The 14116-nt window shown below is 46.0% G+C and overlaps 1 protein-coding gene and 1 pseudogene across 3 annotated transcripts in view; both read right to left on the reverse strand.

Annotated features, from left to right (window-relative positions):
* The window catches only part of CFAP299 (cilia and flagella associated protein 299), a 1086689-nt gene that overhangs the window by 641549 nt on the left and 431024 nt on the right, over window positions 1-14116 (reverse strand). The gene's annotated exons all lie outside the window — the stretch shown is intronic.
* Window positions 12051-12168, reverse strand: LOC134936736 (5S ribosomal RNA; annotated as a pseudogene).

Consider the following 14116-nt stretch of genomic DNA (forward strand, 5'->3'; position numbering starts at 1 on the left):
AGGATTCTGATGGTGAGGTGGTTTGTTTAAGTCAGGCACCCGGGGAGACACCTGTTGTCCGTGGGAGGAATATGGCCATTGACATGCCTGGTCAAAATACAAAAAAAATCAGCTCTTCATTGTGGAATTATTTCAACAGAAATGCGGACAACTGGTGTCAAGCCGTGTGTTGCCTTTGTCAAGCTGTAATAAGTAGGGGTAAGGACGTTAACCACCTCGGAACATCCTCCCTTATACGTCACCTGCAGCGCATTCATAATAAGTCAGTGACAAGTTCAAAAACTTTGGGCGACAGCGGAAGCAGTCCACTGACCAGTAAATCCCTTCCTCTTGTAACCAAGCTCGCGCAAACCACACCACCAACTCCCTCAGTGTCAATTTCCTCCTTACCCAGGAAAGCCAATAGTCCTGCAGGCCATGTCACTGGCAAGTCTGACGAGTCCTCTCCTGCCTGGGATTCCTCCGATGCATCCTTGAGTGTAACGCCTACTGCTGCTGGCGCTGCTGTTGTTGCTGCTGGGAGTCGATCGTCATCCCAGAGGGGAAGTCGGAAGACCACTTGTACTACTTCCAGTAAGCAATTGACTGTCCAACAGTCCTTTGCGAGGAAGATGAAATATCACAGCAGTCATCCTGTTGCAAAGCGGATAACTCAGGCCTTGACAACTATGTTGGTGTTAGACGTGCGTCCAGTATCCGCCGTTAGTTCACGGGGAACTAGACAATTGCTTGAGGTAGTGTGCCCCCGTTACCAAATACCATCTAGGTTCCACTTCTCTAGGCAGGCGATACCGAGAATGTACACGGACGTCAGAAAAAGACTCACCAGTGTCCTAAAAAATGCAGTTGTACCCAATGTCCACTTAACCACGGACATGTGGACAAGTGGAGCAGGGCAGACTCAGGACTACATGACTGTGACAGCCCACTGGGTAGATGTATTGCCTCCCGCTGCAAGAACAGCAGCGGCGGCACCAGTAGCAGCATCTCGCAAACGCCAACTCGTTCCTAGGCAGGCTACGCTTTGTATCACCGCTTTCCAGAATACGCACACAGCTGAAAACCTCTTACGGCAACTGAGGAAGATCATCGCAGAATGGCTTACCCCAATTGGACTCTCCTGGGGATTTGTGGCATCGGACAACGCCAGCAATATTGCGCGTGCATTACATCTGGGCAAATTCCAGCACGTCCCATGTTTTGCACATACCTTGAATTTGGTGGTGCAGAATTATTTAAAAAACGACAGGGGCGTGCAAGAGATGCTGTCGGTGGCCAGAAGAATTGCGGGCCACTTTCGGCGTACAGGCACCGCGTACAGAAGACTGGAGCACCACCAAAAACACCTGAACCTGACCTGCCATCATCTGAAGCAAGAGGTGGTAACGAGGTGGAATTCAACCCTCTATATGCTTCAGAGGATGGAGGAGCAGCAAAAGGCCATTCAAGCCTATACATCTGCCCACGATATAGGCAAAGGAGGTGGAATGCACCTGTCTCAAGCGCAGTGGAGAATGATTTCAACGTTGTGCAAGGTTCTGCAACCTTTTGAACTTGCCACACGTGAAGTCAGTTCAGACACTGCCAGCCTGAGTCAGGTCATTCCCCTCATCAGGCTTTTGCAGAAGAAGCTGGAGGCATTGAAGGAGGAGCTAAAACAGAGTGATTCCGCTAGGCATGTGGGACTTGTGGATGGAGCCCTTCATTTGCTTAACCAGGATTCACGTGTGGTCAATCTGTTGAAATCAGAGCACTACATTTTGGCCACCGTGCTCGATCCTAGATTTAAAACCTACCTTGGATCTCTCTTTACGGCAGACACAAGTCTGCAGAGGTTCAAAGACCTACTGGTGAGAAAATTGTCAAGTCAAGCGGAACGCGACCCGTCAACATCTCCTCCTTCACATTCTCCCGCTACTGGGGGTGCGAGGAAAAGGCTACGAATTCCGAGCCCACCCGCTGGCGGTGATGCAGGGCAGTCTGGAGCGACTGCTGATGCTGACATCTGGTCCGGACTGAAGGACCTGCCAACGATTACTGACATGTCGTCTACTGTCACTGCATATGATTCTGTCACCATTGAAAGAATGGTGGAGGATTATATGAGTGACCGCATCCAAGTAGGCACGTCAGACAGTCCGTACGTATACTGGCAGGAAAAAGAGGCAATTTGGAGGCCCTTTCACAAACTGGCTTTATTCTACCTAAGTTGCCCTCCCTCCAGTGTGTACTCCGAAAGAGTGTTTAGTGCCGCCGCTCACCTTGTCAGCAATCGGCGTACGAGGTTACTTCCAGAAAATGTGGAGAAGATGATGTTCATTAAAATGAATTATAATCAATTCCTCCATGGAGACATTCACCAGCAGCAATTGCCTCCAGAAAGTACACGGGGACCTGAGATGGTGGATTCCAGTGGGGTCGAATTAATAATCTGTGAGGAGGGGGATGTACACAGTGAAAGGGGTGATGAATCGGACGATGATGATGAGGTGGACATCTTGCCTTCGTAGAGCCAGTTTGTGCAAGGAGAGATTGATTGCTTCTTTTTTGGTGGGGGCCCAAACCAACCAGTCATTTCAGTCACAGTCGTGTGGCAGACCCTGTCGCTGAAATGATGGGTTCGTTAAAGTGTGCATGTCCTGTTTTTACAACATAAGGGTGGGTGGGGGGGTCCAAGGACAATTCCATCTTGCACCTCTTTTTTCTTTCATTTTTCTTTGCGTCATGTGCTTTTTGGGGAGTATTTTTTTGAAGGGCCATCCTGCGTGACACTGCAGTGCCACTCCTAGATAGGCCAGGTGTTTGTGTCGGCCACTAGGGTCGCTTAGCTTAGTCACACAGCTACCTCATTGTGCCTCTTTTTTTCTTTGCGTCATGTGTTGTTTGGGGAGTATTTTTTTGAAGGGCCATCCTGTGTGACACTGCAGTGCCACTCCTAGATGGGCCAGGTGTTTGTGTCGGCCACTAGGGTCGCTTAGCTTAGTCACACAGCTACCTCATTGCGCCTCTTTTTTTCTTTGCGTCATGTGCTGTTTGGGGAGTATTTTTTTGAAGGGCCATCCTGCGTGACACTGCAGTGCCACTCCTAGATGGGCCAGGTGTTTGTGTCGGCCACTAGGGTCGCTTAGCTTAGTCACACAGCTACCTCATTGTGCCTCTTTTTTTCTTTGCGTCATGTGCTGTTTGGGGAGTATTTTTTTGAAGGGCCATCCTGCGTGACACTGCAGTGCCACTCCTAGATGGGCCAGGTGTTTGTGTCGGCCACTAGGGTCGCTTAGCTTAGCCATCCAGTGACCTCGGTGCAAATTTTAGGACTAAAAATAATATTGTGAGATGTGAGGTGATCAGAATAGACTGAAAATGAGTGGAAATTATGGTTATTGAGGTTAATAATACTATGGGATCAAAATGACCCCCAAATTCTATGATTTAAGCTGTTTTTTAGGGTTTTTTGAAAAAAACACCCGAATCCAAAACACACCCGAATCCGACAAAAAAAATTCGGTGAGGTTTTACCAAAACGCGTCCGAACCCAAAACACAGCCACGGAACCGAACCCAAAACCAAAACACAAAACCCGAAAAATTTCAGGTGCACATCACTATATAGCAGTACGGTACGGAAGGCCACTACTCTACCTACCTCTGTGTCGTCAAGTATACTATCCATCTAGATTCTATACCTGTGGTGCATTTTAGTTTTGCAGTTTGCTGACAGTGACCACCAGTATATATAGCAGTACGGTACGGAAGGCCACTGCTCTACCTACCTCTGTGTCATCAAGTATACTATCCATCTAGATTCTATACCTGTGGTGCATTTTAGTTTTGCAGTTTGCTGACAGTGACCACCAGTATATATAGCAGTACGGTACGGAAGGCCACTGCTCTACCTACCTCTGTGTCGTCAAGTATACTATCCATCCATACCTGTGGTGCATTTCAGTTGTGCGCAGTATATATAGTAGTAGGCCATTGCTATTAATACTGGCATATAATTTTACACATTAAAAAATGGAGAACAAAAATGTGGAGGTTAAAATAGGGAAAGATCAAGATCCACTTCCACCTCGTGCTGAAGCTGCTGCCACTAGTCATGGCCGAGACGATGAAATGCCATCAACGTCGTATGCCAAGGCCTATGCCCAATGTCATAGTAGAGAGCATGTAAAATCCAAAAAACAAAAGTTCAGTAAATTGACCCAAAAATCAAAATTGAAAGCGTCTGATGAGAAGCGTAAACTTGCCAATATGCCAGTTACGACACGGAGTGGCAAGGAACGGCTGAGGCCCTGGCCTATGTTCATGGCTAGTGGTTCAGATTCACATGAGGATGGAAGCACTCATCCTCTCGCTAGAAAAATGAAAAGACTTAAGCTGGCAAAAGCACAGCAAAGAACTGTGCGTTCTTCTAAATCACAAATCCCCAAGGAGAGTCCAATTGTGTCGGTTGTGATGCCTGACCTTCCCAACACTGGACGGGAAGAGCTTGCGCCTTCCACCATTTGCACGCCCCCTGCAAGTGCTGGAAGGAGCACCCGCAGTCCAGTTCCTGATAGTCAAATTGAAGATGTCAGTGTTGAAGTACACCAGGATGAGGATATGGGTGTTGCTGGCGCTGGGGTGGAAATTGACAAGGAGGATTCTGATGGTGAGGTGGTTTGTTTAAGTCAGGCACCCGGGGAGACACCTGTTGTCCGTGGGACGAATATGGCCATTGACATGCCTGGTCAAAATACAAAAAAAATCACCTCTTCGGTGTGGAATTATTTCAACACAAATGCGGACAACAGGTGTCAAGCCGTGTGTTGCCTTTGTCAAGCTGTAATAAGTAGGGGTAAGGACGTTAACCACCTAGGAACATCCTCCCTTATACGTCACCTGGACCGCATTCATCAGATGTAAGTGACAAGTTCAAAAACTTTGGATGACAGCGGAAGCAGTCCACTGACCACTAAATCCCTTCCTCTTGTAACCAAGCTCCTGCAAACCACACCACCAACTCCCTCAGTGTCAATTTCCACCTTACACAGGAAAGCCAATAGTCCTGCAGGCCATGTCACTGGCAAGTCTGACGAGTCCTCTCCTGCCTGGGATCCTCCGATGCATCCTTGAGTGTAACGCCTACTGCTGCTGGCGCTGCTGTTGTTGCTGCTGGGAGTCGATCGTCATCCCAGAGGGGAAGTCGGAAGACCACTTGTACTACTTCCAGTAAGCAATTGACTGTCCAACAGTCCTTTGCGAGGAAGATGAAATATCACAGCAGTCATCCTGCTGCAAAGCGGATAACTCAGGTCTTGTCAGCCTGGGTGGTGAGAAACGTGTGTCCGGTATCCACCGTTAATTCACAGGCAACTAGAGACTTGATTGAGGTACTGTGTCCCCGGTACCAAATACCATCTAGGTTCCATTTCTCTAGGCAGGCGATACCGAAAATGTACACAGACCTCAGAAAAAGAGTCACCAGTGTCCTAAAAAATGCAGTTGTACCCAATGTCCACTTAACCACGGACATGTGGACAAGTGGAGCAGGGCAGACTCAGGACTATATGACTGTGACAGCCCACTGGGTAGATGTATTGCCTCCCGCAGCAAGAACAGCAGCGGCGGCACCAGTAGCAGCATCTCGCAAACGCCAACTCGTTCCTAGGCAGGCTATGCTTTGTATCACCGCTTTCCATAAGAGGCACACAGCTGACAACCTCTTATGGAAACTGAGGAACATCATCGCAAAATGGCTTACCCCAATTGGACTCTCCTGGGGATTTGTGATATCGAACAACGCCACCAATATTGTGCGTGCATTACATCTGGGCAAATTCCAGCACGTCCCATGTTTTGCACACTGAATTTGGTGGTGCAGAATTATTTAAAAAACAACAGGGGCGTGCAAAAGATGCTGTCGGTGGCCCGAAGAATTGCGGGCCACTTTCGGCATTCAGCCACAGCGTGCCGAAGACTGGAGCACCAGCAAACAGTCCTGAACCTGCCCTGCCATCATCTGAAGCAAGAGGTGGTAACGAGGGGAATTCAACCCTCTATATGCTTCAGAGGATGGAGGAGCAGCAAAAGGCCATTCAAGCCTATACATCTGCCCACGATATAGGCAAAGGAGGGGAAATGCACCTGACTCAAGCGCAGTGGAGAATGATTTCAACGTTGTGCAAGGTTCTGCAACCCTTTGAACTTGCCACACGTGAAGTCAGTTCAGACACTGCCAGCCTGAGTCAGGTCATTCCCCTCATCAGGCTTTTGCAGAAGAAGCTGGAGACATTGAAGGAGGAGCTAAAACAGAGCGATTCCGCTAGGCATGTGGGACTTGTGGATGGAGCCCTTAATTCGCTTAACCAGGATTCACGGGTGGTCAATCTGTTGAAATCAGAGCACTACATTTTGGCCACCGTGCTCGATCCTAGATTTAAAACCTACGTTGTATCTCTCTTTCCAGCAGACACAAGTCTGCAGAGGTTCAAAGACCTGCTGGTGAGAAAATTGTCAAGTCAAGCGGAACGTGACCCGTCAACAGCTCCTCCTTCACATTCTCCCGCAACTGGGGGTGCGAGGAAAAGGCTAAGAATTCCGAGCCCACCCGCTGGTGGTGATGCAGAGCAGTCTGGAGCGAGTGCTGACATCTGGTCCGGACTGAAGGACCTGCCAACGATTACTGACATGTCGTCTACTGTCACTGCATATGATTCTGTCACCATTGAAAGAATGGTGGAGGATTATATGAGTGACCGCATCCAAGTAGGCACGTCAGACAGTCCGTACGTATACTGGCAGGAAAAAGAGGCAATTTGGAGGCCCTTGCACAAACTGGCTTTATTCTACCTAAGTTGCCCTCCCTCCAGTGTGTACTCCGAAAGAGTGTTTAGTGCAGCCGCTCACCTTGTCAGCAATCGGCGTACGAGGTTACTTCCAGAAAATGTGGAGAAGATGATGTTCATCAAAATGAATTATAATCAATTCCTCCGTGGAGACATTCACCAGCAATTGCCTCCAGAAAGTACACAGGGATCTGAGATGGTGGATTCCAGTGGGGACAAATTAATAATCTGCGAGGAGGGGGATGTACACAGTGAAAGGGGTGAGGAATCGGAGGATGATGATGAGGTGGACATCTTGCCTCTGTAGAGCCAGTTTGTGCAAGGAGAGATTGATTGCTTCTTTTTTGGTGGGGGCCCAAACCAACCAGTCGTGTGGCAGACCCTGTCGCTGAAATGATGGGTTTGTTAAAGTGTGCATGTCCTGTTTATACAACATAAGGGTGGGTGGGAGGGCCCATGGACAATTCCATCTTGCACCTCTTTTTTCTTTCATTTTTCTTTGCATCATGTGCTGTTTGGGGACTATTTTTTTGAAGTGCCATCCTGTCTGACACTGCAGTGCCACTCCTAGATGGGCCAGGTGTTTGTGTCGGCCACTTGTGTCGCTTAGCTTAGTCACACAGCGACCTTGGTGCGCCTCTTTTTTCTTTGCATCATGTGCTGTTTGGGGACTATTTTTTTGAAGTGCCATCCTGTCTGACACTGCAGTGCCACTCCTAGATGGGCCAGGTGTTTGTGTCGGCCACTTGTGTCGCTTAGCTTAGTCACACAGCGACCTTGGTGCGCCTCTTTTTTTCTTTGCATCATGTGCTGTTTGGGGACTATTTTTTTGAAGTGCCATCCTGTCTGACACTGCAGTGCCACTCCTAGATGGGCCAGGTGTTTGTGTCGGCCACTTGTGTCGCTTAGCTTAGCCATCCAGCGACCTCTGTGCAAATTTTAGGACTAAAAATAATATTGTGAGGTGTTCAGAATAGACTGAAAATGAGTGTAAATTATGGTTATTGAGGTTAATAATACCATGGGATCAAAATGACCCCCAAATTCTATGATTTAAGCTGTTTTTGAGGGTTTTTTGTAAAAAAAACACCCGAATCCAAAACACACCCGAATCCGACAAAAAATTTTCAGGGAGGTTTTGGCAAAACGCGTCCGAATCCAAAACACGGCCGCAGAACCGAATCCAAAACCAAAACACAAAACTCGAAAAATTTCCGGTGCACATCTCTAATTCCGAGTTTACCCTGGTCGCCTACCGGGTTGTGGGCCCAGGACACACAACCTGGGTAGACCCTATCACACCAAGCCAGGACGTGGGTTGCCCTGGCAATATAATGGGTTAGAAGCCTGGTGTGAAATTAGTATAATTAGTATAACATCACAGATTTGACTCGGGTTATTACCAGGTTAATCCTGTTCACAGCTCGGCATGACAGGGTCCCCATTAAAAAAAAAAAAAGAAGAAAAGTATAGGGCAGCGTGAATGGGTAACATGGGTTATCTGACATGGGTCCTGTTACAGCATAGGGAGAGCCTGATCCCTGGCGCATGGAGATGATACTAACTCCAAGCATTGGCAGAACAGCTAACACTGCACCCGTGTGCAGTGTAAATAGTGCTGCCTCTGGAATAACTCTGGGTTGGAGCTGCGGTGTGAACATGGTCTGTTTTGGGTCTGACCCGGATTGGGTTGGACCTGGGTGTGAAAGGGGTATGTGAAGCATTACTACCTGAATGCTATCCTAAAGATGTGTCCTCTGGATCTCCGCATGTCCCCATGTGAATGGATAGTGGGTGCATGCTTATGCAGGCTGCTGTTAAAGGAAATTTTTTTTTTTCTGTCTACAGCAGCAGCACAGCAGATGCTGTGGACCTATTTAGATGGGGGGCCTGGAGCCGCAGCTCTATCTGCGCCATTGTTATAACAACTATGACCATAGGAACTCGGAGATCAGGTTATATTGTGGTTTTCCACTATGTGTTTTACTACACCACTTTACATCTCCCCACATTCTTTCCATATTTTGAGTGCGGACATCAGTCTTAGGGTCAACAAAACTGTAGTTTTGATTCACTTTCAGGTGCTGAAAGCCTGCTTCATTCTATTCATTTGTTTTGTAGGAGCGCCAGGAATTTGAATAAATGTGAGATCCTTCCAAGCTGTTTTATTTTTTAACATTCACTAGCATTTTGACACTTCTATCTTGTGCTTCCACCAAGAATACATCACCAGTAGTTGACACCACTTTAATGATGTAAGTTCCTCACTCCAACAGTAAATTAACCACTGAGCAGTCACAAAAGGAATATGAATATCTTCAAATCAGTTGTCTACTCCCAGGGGCACATCAAATGAGAAGGCCTCCCATGTTCAGTCTCCCTCCAGGCCTCCTCCTCTCTAGCCGGCAAAGCAAAAGACTCTAAGCATTAGGGTCACTAGGAGACCCTACGCTGTCCCAGAGTCTAGTGCATAAGTCTCCAGGAAAATGGCACAATGTGATTTTGCCATTGCGCATACGCGAAACGCTGAAAAAATGGGTGCTGCATCATTTTCTAGGTGATTTCTGCAGTGCTGCTGCTGCCAACTTGGAATGTTGGAGAGTAATTACTGGAGTAATGGGTGCAGAGTGTGCAGTGTGTGAGCCCTCCTAGACCCCATGTGCACCCTTTATAGATACACCAGTGCCTACTCCCAAAGTTGACTTTAGGCTAACAGCTCTACAGATTTCATTTCGGCACATCCAACATTTTCATCATGATGATGGCAGGTACTTCAGTGAAACAGTTTCTTTAATACGTCCAAAACATGATTTTTTGAAAGAGGAAAAAGTTTTTTATTTTTTAATCTTCAGATCCCCAATACTGCCTTCCTGAGATGGTTTGAGATCAGTGATGGTGCTTGTACTGCCACTGTCCTAAAATAGGTGATACCTAGCTTTCCTTTGCAATGTATGGGGAAGCTAGTTTTGGACATGGTGGTGATACTCAGTGATTGCCCCCAGTGGCGACAGTTTTTTCAGACTTCATAAATAGGACCTTAAGTGTTTTTACACATGGACACTTGTAGTATTCTGTTTAACCATAAATTACACTTGGTACAGGGATTACTTTATCCAAAAGGAAGTATTTACATTATATGAAACTAGCTGAATACCTGTGTTTTCGCTACAGAATTTCAATTATTTCAAAAGGACATGCTTCGCCAACCGCTGCCAATTTTGTTAGGCCGCTCCTCCGAGCCTACCTTCCCCGGATTGATGCTGTCAAAAAGCTGGCACGGAGGAGAATAATCCGCCTCCTTCTCTGCTCCGTCTCACCTCTGATGCTGCCCTGCTCAGTGCTGTAAATGCTGGGACGACAGGCCAAGCTCTGCCCGCTGTATGTTAAATATGTATGGTTTGCATGGATAGGCTGACTCTATTCCAAAGGGCCCTAGGTCTACTTGCTTAGCTTCTCGCTCTCCTTAGGGCTCCTCCTTAGAGGTAAAAAGGTAAAAGATTTTCGCACAACACTTAAGGTCACTGGGAAAGCTGTCTGTACCCTTTACACAGCAGATATGCAGTTGCTGACTATCAAGCTTTCCTTTAATGCATTTAAGAGTCAAAATATCTATGTTTCCTTTCCTCCTATTGCTCTCTGAGAGGTTTGGCAATGTTTAGTTCACGTGACATGTTAACCTCTGATAATTGAGACACTATCCTCTCCTGACTGGAAAAAGGTTGGTTAAATACTTATATCTGAAATATATATAGGGGAGCCACAATCAGCGATGTTTGACAATGTTTAGGGGTGGCTGTTGACGTGGCTCCCATATTTGAATAATAGAGTGCTCTGCAACTGCCAATACAATTAAGTCCAGGAACAGAGCATTGTGTCCTCCCCCCTCCTCGACTTGGTATCGCCAGCACCATGCATTCGTTATAGCTCCAGCTGGGTGGGTTGTCTTAACTCTCCTCTGTGAGGGGGGAATTATCTCACCACTTTAACCCCTTTGTGGGTGGAATTTTGAAAATCCCTTCTTAGTGGTTGAACAAAGAAGGATTCCTGCGCACTTTTCCAAGATACCTTATAACATGGATTATAAAAGTAAAAAAAATATTTTTGGGAGTTCTTTAAAGTTCAGTCAATGGGTAAGTATACAGTCTCAATCGGCAAAACCTGTTAGATGTATCCATCCCCGCAAGCGATGATAGCAATCGCTTATTTCAGTTTTTCTGGTTCCTTCAATTCTGATGAGGCATCCACTTGGTTCCTGTTCCACCTTTAATATTAACGACCTCTTTTAGGTGAATTCATGCAAAACATTAAAACGTGGATAGACCATAGTGTATACCATAACATTTTATTATTAAAAATTATTAAAGATGCCAAAAACATGCGTACCACACATAACCTTCTACGGAAGGTACAATACAAAGCATATAGGGTTTTTTTGGGATATAAAGCTCCCCCTACTAAGCTGTACCTCCTTCAGGTCTCAGGCAGCACTGACAATCCAACACCAACGCGTTTCAACCTCAAGCAGGTCTTTTTCAAGGTCTTTTTCAAGGGGGAGCTTTATATAAAAAAAAAACCCTATATGCCGCCATAATGGTCAGCGACCTGCTAACCGGGACGCTGGCTTAGTACTCACCACTCTTCTATCTTCTGGTTCTGTTAGGGGTGGCGGCGTGCTGTGGGAATGTACGCTCGCCGTGGTGGGGCTTGCAAATAGTTCCCTCAGGAGCTTGTGTCCTGTCAGTGGGGAACTGGACCATTAACCCTTCTAGAGGTTGGGCCGTTCCCTCCCCTAAGTCACACGAATCAGGCAGGCTGGTTCCATCCAGACCTGCCTGAAAATAACAAACATACAAAATAAATGCAGAAAACTCTTCAGGAGCTTCCAGCGACGTGAGCGGCTCCTCCAGGCACATTTTCTACACTGAGTCTGGTAGGAGGGGCATAGAGGGAGGAGCCAGCGCACACTATTAAATTCTTAAAGTGCCCAAGGCTCTAAGTGGACTCCGCTATACCCCATTGTACTAAATGGATTCCCAGTATCCTCTAGGACGTAAGAGACATTATAGAGAAAGAGTTTTTAAGTACGGATGGATAAGGGATTCGGCCACATTCTCAATATAGGAGGCTAGGTGGTTAATAATGAGACACCCAGGATGGGATTGTTAAGCAGGAAGGTAAGAATGAATCTGCTGTCAGTGTTAGACTGGAGTGTCCCAATGGTTCCGACCTACTACACCGGGTATTCCCAGGTGGTCCCCCACCAGGTACTGGCTTGGCCCTGTACTGTATAGCTTCCAAGATCGGATGAGATTGGGCATATGCAGTATGATATAGTAGTAGGTTACTGAATTTACAAACAAGTCTTCTCCTGAATCATTTATGAGAGTTCATGGAAATTGAGATTAAACACAGATAAATAGGTGGGATCTGCTTTTGGTGTTAGGCAATAATATAAGCACCTACCAGTTGGAAAACTGCCGTCGGTGAAGGAATTTATTGGATCACCAATGAGAGTCCCAGAAAATAGGAATGGTAGGTAGAGGGGAGTCCCTTTAGGGGAGAGTATGTCAAATCCACCGGACAGGCACCAGAGCGAATGCTAATTGTGCTAAACTGGTGCTGGTTAAGAACTCTGAGTAATCTTCCACTCGTTTTTGCTGAACTCTGAGAGGAGCACATCACCCTTGTTGCATATCCCTATATTATTAGATGTGCAGAAGGCTGTTCTACAGCTACTAAAGTTTAGTGGTAGACACTTATCTGCATTAAATAGCGGTCATTTTATACCATCGTTGAGATACTGCATATTAGTTTATGGACACTTTTTTTCTGTAATGGAGCCACATCACGCTGAGATTTTTCATACTAGTTATTAGTCTGGTATCATATCCAGATAACCTGGTTTTAATAGAGGTTTATACATTTCATCAGATTTTCATCACATCATTGTTTGAGCATTTTGATAAAGTGCCCCTGAAGAAGTCCTGATAGGGACGAAATGCATTGGACCGATCTATTGTTCTACTTCTGTATCGTATGTTTCAACAAAGAAATACACTAAAAACTGAATGTATAACCGGATAAAACTGAAGATGTCCTCTGTAAAATCACAAAGACGTACTATGTTTTATTCTGTACTTTTATGAATAAATTTTATTCTATATAATTGAAAATTGTTTTGTTTTAAACTGATGTACTAATATTATCGAAACAGTGCAATACATATAAGCTCCCTCAGATCAGTTTGTTTGCTGTTTTCCCCCAAACCTTTGCTAACAGGAGGTTCTTCTAGAGGTGCTGCTCTTTCATTCTCTTAGCGCTATTGGGTACCCTCCATTTTTCTTTTGTATATGTATATATATATATATATATTAATGTTGGATATTACGAGTAGTAAATTGTGCTATTATATATCTGCTGGCCAAACGATTACACACTGTCTTAATTATCTGATTATGTTAGGAGACTTTATTTTAGATATTTTAGATAACGAGAATAAAAGTTACGTTTTAAAAATACAATAATTGTATTCTGTTTTGAAGAGTGCGCCAAAAAAGAAGTCTTCTCTCTTCTCTTGTGTATGTACTTAGCAGTCCATGACTGCACTGGCTTCACTGTGACTGGAAGTGACTTCCTATTGGGAGGTGATTCCTCCCACCGAGACTGCCAGACCGAGCTGCAATAGGCAGAGAGCTGGCTTCCTGTAGTAAGCCATGCCCTTCCTTTAACGCAGCTCAATCCGATCCGGCTTCTATGCTCTGAAGCCTATGCAGTCCATAGAAGTTGGGGGTTTGTGCATGCGCAGTCAAACTTCAGCATCTGCCAGATCCGCCACCTGCCAGATCCATTGCGCAAAAGGTCAGTTATCATGACAACAAAGTACAGACCACAAACAGAACAAATGTGCAAAATAAATGATGCATCATTGTGACATGTTGCAATGTGTGAAGGTGATGAGAATATCTTGCAAAGTGCCCCCATTACACAACAGGATATGCAGGTTTAGGTGTACTTAGGGCCTAATTCAGACCTGAACGCTTTTCTGCAAATTTTCAGAGGGCTGCGATCAGATAGTCGCCGCCCATAGAGAGTGAAAACCCGCCCCATGCAAGTGTGCGAATGCATGCGTACATCCTTCGCCAGACAGCAGACAGTTGTAAATCCATTCGCAACTCACTCACCATCAAATGATTTTTCCAGTCTATGCAGTCTGTGCGTAGCCAGGACTTACTCCTACAGTGCGATAGAATCAGACTGTTCAGAGCCGCAGCTGAAGTCACACACCCTCCC

This window comes from Pseudophryne corroboree, chromosome 1 (assembly GCF_028390025.1).
Source record: "Pseudophryne corroboree isolate aPseCor3 chromosome 1, aPseCor3.hap2, whole genome shotgun sequence".
NCBI lineage: Eukaryota > Metazoa > Chordata > Amphibia > Anura > Myobatrachidae > Pseudophryne > Pseudophryne corroboree.